The sequence below is a fragment of the Phascolarctos cinereus genome, unplaced genomic scaffold (genome assembly GCF_003287225.1).
Source record: "Phascolarctos cinereus isolate Bilbo 61053 unplaced genomic scaffold, phaCin_HiC Scaffold_3;HRSCAF=262, whole genome shotgun sequence".
NCBI lineage: Eukaryota > Metazoa > Chordata > Mammalia > Diprotodontia > Phascolarctidae > Phascolarctos > Phascolarctos cinereus.
Genome location: NW_027555736.1, coordinates 42,346,148 through 42,352,095, shown reverse-complemented (window position 1 = coordinate 42,352,095; position 5,948 = coordinate 42,346,148). Strand labels below are relative to the sequence as shown.

Sequence of the window (5,948 nt, the reverse complement as noted above, 5' to 3'; positions counted from 1 at the left end):
CAAGATGAAATCAAGTCTCTGTCAAGTATGTCATGCTTCCTTTTAGATAGATAGATGATTAGATAGATCACAAATAGATAGATTACATATAAATACTGAGAATAAAAGCTAAATGTAACCTGAAAGAATACTTATTTCTTTCTCTTAGTCTTGTAAAGGGGAAAATATGTATAACAGGTAACAATATGACACTGGTAGCAACTATTTCAAATGAAATAATACTTAAAAGAAAATCAATAACCCCATAAATCTGAGCCTTGTAACCCTACATATATAAGATCATGGTAAGCATCAAAGGATATTGCCAATGCTGATCATTTAAAAAAGTTGAATTTTCTCAATTACAGGCATAAATAGGCTTATACCGTACCTCTACCCAATAGCAAGAGGCTTGAAAATCACTACTTAATTTCTAAAGAATGGAAAGAGCTTCCCAAGGGCCATTTTGACTTCCTTGTTCCTTAGGGTATAGATCAGAGGATTCAAAGTTGGGCTCAGCATAGTGTATAACACACCAGCCAGTTTACTCCTCTCTGGATTAAAGCTACAAACAGGACTTATATAGGCATAGAAAACAGCTGTGTAATACATAGACACCACAAGAAGATGGGATGAACAGGTAGAGAATGCTCTCTTCTTTCCCTCTGATGTCTGAATTTTCAAGATGCTAGAAATAATGAACCCATAGGAAACCAAGGTCAGAAGAAAATTTGTAAAGCCATAGAAGGTATCTGCCAAGACAGTCATGACACTGTTGATGTAAGTAGAAGTACAGGAGAGCAACAAGAGAGGAGGGATCTCACAGAAGAAATGAATTATTACGTTGGGCCCACAGAAGGACAGTCGTGTCATCAGACCAGTATGTATAGAGGAATTGAAGGCACAGATGAACCACACTCCAACTGCCAATGCATTGCAGAGTGTCTTGCTCATCATAGTGCTGTAATGCAAGGGGTGGCAGATGGCCACATAACGGTCATAAGCCATGACTGTGAAAAGAAGCAGTTCGGATGATGCAGACCAAGTGAGGAAGAAGAGCTGGGCCATGCAGCCCCCATAGGAGATGGTGTTCTCCTCTGAGAGCAGTCCCTCCAGCACTTTGGGCAGAATAGTGGAGTACAGACAATGTCCATTGTAGCCAAGTTGAACAAAAAAAAGTACATGGGGTTGTGGAGGCTTGACTTGAGTGTGATGGCTGTGATGATCAGGATATTGCCTGTGAGGGCCACCATATACAAGGAGAGGAAACAGCCAAATAATGGAATCCAGAGTTTGGGGTGTTCAGAGAAGCCCTGTAGGATGAACTCTGTCACCTGTGAGTGGTTACTAATGGCCATTGAGCTGGGAGGGTTTTCTGGATCAAACAGGAGGTTCTTGGATTGGACTTTCAAATCTTAACCAGACTATATGACTGATTGGAAATAACACCTAGAAAATGAGAAGAAGATTTGATAAATGTGTACACTTGATTTAAAACTCATGTCACCCAAACTATGGACTAACTTTCACAATGGGAACACGAGTTAAGTATAGAACACTACAGCTTTCCCATAAACTCACAACACAATCAGATCCCTTAAAACTAAATCTAAAATTAATCCATATTAACAATTTCATCTTCCATTAGGTCCTTTTGCTTTCTGTATTATTTTCATCAATTTCTGGCATCTCACTATATGAACCACTGAGAAGTCAAGCAATATTATATCAATTGTATGTGTGAAATCATGCAAAACATTTCCATATTAGCCATATTGTATAAAAAAAATTATATTACTCTGTTGTCATGCTACCTTTTGTCAACATGTGGTTTCCTTGTCTCTTTTTATTGATACTATTTCTGCTTTTGCTTTGTCTGAGATCATGGTTATTACTCCTGCCTTTTTTACTTCAGCTAATAGATTCTGCTCTATGTCCTTGTTTTGACTCTGTGTCTTTCTCTTTCAAGTGCATCTCTTAAAAACAATATGTTGTAAGATTCTGGTTTCTATTCCCTTCTGTAAAGCCACTTCCATTTTATTGGTGATCTCATACCACTCACAGAAGAGTTCTATTCTTACCTGTGAAATTAATTTTTAAAATTCATGTTCAATTCTCTAAATGTATCTATATTACATTTCACCCTATTTAACTCACATCGTAAGACAAGAGATGGGACCCTGTCCAAAAATCTGAATATATTACAACAGAAACTGTCACAACCATAATTCATCAGCAACCTCAGAACAAAGTCATAATTAAAAACATAGCTGGAATAGAACAGAAATAGGAGAAACAACTGAAAACTCTTATTTTAAAATTATCTTCTTTTATACTTCCTTGGCTGAATTGCTTATATTACTGATTTAAATGATCTGAAGGTCAAATATTCCAGTGTGATATATTCAAGGACCAAGAGTCATTGTGAGAGATATCATGATTATTTTGAACCCTGCTAGACTGGGAGTCCAATGATCTGATATCTAGTTCTCCTTTTAGCTGTCTGTTAGGCCATTTCTTTTGCCACACTGGATCTTAGTTTCCTCAGTTTTAAGAGGGGAACTCATTGTTTCAAAAAGTCTTTATTTAAAAATTTATGGAGAGGCACTTTTTTGTTTTAAAATTTAATATTGAACATATAAATGTTCTAAATAAATGTACTTCATATACATTATTTTCAAATATTTATTATTTAAGTTCCAAATTCTCTCCTACCCTCTGGCCCCCTTTATCATTATTAAAAGAGTTTGAAGCAGTCTACATAGACAGAGGGAATGAATGTGAGTCAACTATGCTGGGATATTATCAAAATAATGAAAGGAGTGAAATAAGAGATATACTGGCAGAAGGAGGAAGAAAGAGGTAGAATGGGAAAAATTTCTCTCATAAATGAGAAATGCAAGTAAAATCTCTTTCAGTGGAGGGAAATATGAGGGAGAGTGGGCAGACAATGCTTAAACCTGAAAGAAATCAGAATTAATTCAAAGAGAGAAGAATATATAGATGTAGATTCTCTCTCTCTCTCTCTCTCTCTCTCTCTCTCTTCTCTCTCTCTCTCCTCTCTCTTCTCTCTCTCTCTCTGTCTCTCTCTGTCTCTCTCTCTCTGTCTCTCTGTCTGTCTGTCTGTCTGTCTGTCTGTCTGTCTGTCTGTCTCTCTCTCTCTCTCTCTCTCTCTTTGTCACTTTCCCTCTCTCTTTGTATATATTAAGAAAGAAAGGAATAAAAGAAAGATGGTTGATAAAAGGAAGGGTGGATTAAGAAAGGCAGCAGTTAGAAGCAAAACAGAGTTTGGAAGAAGGACAGGATAAAAAAGAGAAGGATAAATTAATTTCACAGGTAAGAATAGGACTGTTCTGTCTAGACAACATTTAACCAATAGGGGAAAAAATGGAGATTTTAGTGGATTAATCAGTCAATTCAAGTCAACAGTAAGGCATGAAAACCAAAACCATGAACGTTTCCTTACGCTTCATTGAAAGAGATAAAATATCCAGAGGTAAGGAAATCATAATCCTACTGAACTCTGAATATCTAAAATATTGCACTTATTTATAAGTACCACATTTTTGGAACAATATCGAGAACTTGAAATTCATCCAGAAGAAGAAAACCAGGACAATAAGTGCATAAAAAAAAAATTAGCATGAGAGTCTACTGAATGACCCAGGGGTATTTCCATGTAAAAGGCATATAAATGGTGCAAAATATGTCTTCAGATATTTGAACCACAGTCAAAGCTGCAGAAGAAAAATAAAACTTTACCCTAGAGAGGAAAACCAAGGTGGAAGTTGTAAGGGTAGTGGTTTCAGATCAATTGAATTTTAAAAAAAAAAAATATTCCTCTTCTTGAATTTCAAAAAAAAAAGACCTAGTACATGTTCATAGCACATCTGCAGATCAATAGAAAGAAAACTTCCCATGAACTAAAGCTTTTTGCAACCTGATCATATTCCTTCAATTTTTTTTTCTCATGAAACTTCTCATGTCTAGTTCTTGACTGGAAATGCAACGCAGCCTTCTAATGAAATGGCATGTCTCTCCATTTTCCTTCAGTCAACTGTCACTTTACTTTCTTATACTTTTAGTCTCCAAATTTAGCAGGCATAGAGCAATGGCAGGAGAACTTGGTATAGAAAAGGTGGTCTTTGCACTAGGGGATGGGGGAGGAGTATAAATTAGTGTCTAATTCATCCACTACAAATCTCTCTTTTCCTCCTGTTTGATTCTGGCTGTAACTCTCTGTCTGTGTGGGAAAGTGATGTAGGCTGCAGAAGCAGGCTGTGCAAGGGTTCTTTGCCTCTTTTTTTTTCCATTACAGACCCCTTTGGCAGTCTGGTGAAACTTAGAGATCCCTTTTCAAGATGTTTTTAAAAGGAGAAAATAAAATATATAGTATGACAAAGGAAATGATGTTTAAATCCACTTAGCAAAATATTTTTAAAAACAAAAATAAGTTCTTGGACCCCAAGTCCAAGAACACCTGAGAGTGAGGCTTTCTTTTCCCGTAAATTAAATCTTCAAAGGAGACTGAATGGCCACTTGTTTGGGGAAAGAGCATAAGTGAGAAACCTTAGGATGGAACAAACTCTGAGACCTCTTCCACCTCAGAATGCTGGGATTCACTGACTGACATCTACCTATTCTTTTCTTAGTTAGAGAAACCTCTAGCCTTGGAGATGCAGCCAAATGTATACACTTTCAGAGAATAAGAGGGTGTTTTGGCAGCAGAACTCAGCCTTTCCTCAGGAAAAAAAATGAGAGTTTGGTAATGCACAGAGACCTCACTAATGATTTGGTAAGTGTGATAACTTCATGACTACAACTGGATATTCTTCTTACTATCAAATTCTCAGCTCAAATCATCATCATCATCATCGTCATCTTTCTCTTTCTCATTCCCACAGCAGGCACGACATCCTCTACATTTGCAAAGCCCTTTAAAGTTTACAAAAACTGTCTTCCACTCAGCTGGCAGTCTCAGAAACCATTCAGTCTTTTGACTCCCTCTTCACTGCTCTGATTCAGTGCCATACCCTTATTCTCTACGTATAACAGAGTGGAAAAATGAGGCAATAGAAACATGATCCAGGCCTTCAAAACAATTTCATTGTCATGAGTTTTTATTTGTTTCTTTTTGTAGGAGAAGGTATGGGATTTTCATTTTACCTGAAAAAGTTAAAATCATTTCCTGATTTTCTTGTTCCATCATTCTCATTGATCTCTCTATGTGAAAAGTATGTCCTCATTAATTGTGATGATGATAGCTAGGATTTGTATATAGCACTTTAACATGTATAGTGCTTTAGTTTTGCAAAGCACTTTACAAATATTATTTCATTTTATCTTCTCAACAACCCTAGCTAGTAAGTGATATTAGTATCCAAATTTTATAGATAAAGAAGCTGAGTAAGATAGATTTGCCCAGGGTCACACCTGTAGGAAGTGTCTGAGACCAGATTTTAACTTAGGTCTTCCTAACTCCATGTCCTCTTGGTTGCTTGTTGATCTATAGAACTCTGCTTTCACAGAATCCCAATGGGTTACTTTAAGTGTTTTCTTTTTTTAATTATTTTTGTCATTTTATTCTGAACTTAGTCACCAAGTAGAATGTAATTTGCATATATGCATATCAGGGAAAAAAAGGATTGTACACAAAACTCCCCATCTCTATTGTGTCTTCAGGTATTTTCTAAACCTGATTTCCAAATAATCAAAGTTGGAATGATATTTATTCCTAAAGAAAGGGAACTTCTTCCTTAGTTTTTAGGCAGCCTATGAAGCATTTAAACCAAGGCCCCTCACCCCAGAAAAAAAAGTTTACATTATAAACTGATGGAAACATAAACCCTGCATAGTCTTGGATATGTGTGTCTAACAATGTGTGTATGTGTATATAATATATATATATATATATATATATATATATATATATACATATATATATATGTATATATATATATGTGTGTGTG

The 5,948-nt window shown here is 36.0% G+C and overlaps 1 pseudogene; it reads right to left on the bottom strand.

Annotated features, from left to right (window-relative positions):
- Window positions 1-405: 405 nt before the first annotated feature.
- LOC110214041 (olfactory receptor 13A1-like) lies at window positions 406-1,352 on the bottom strand (annotated as a pseudogene).
- Window positions 1,353-5,948: the final 4,596 nt, after the last annotated feature.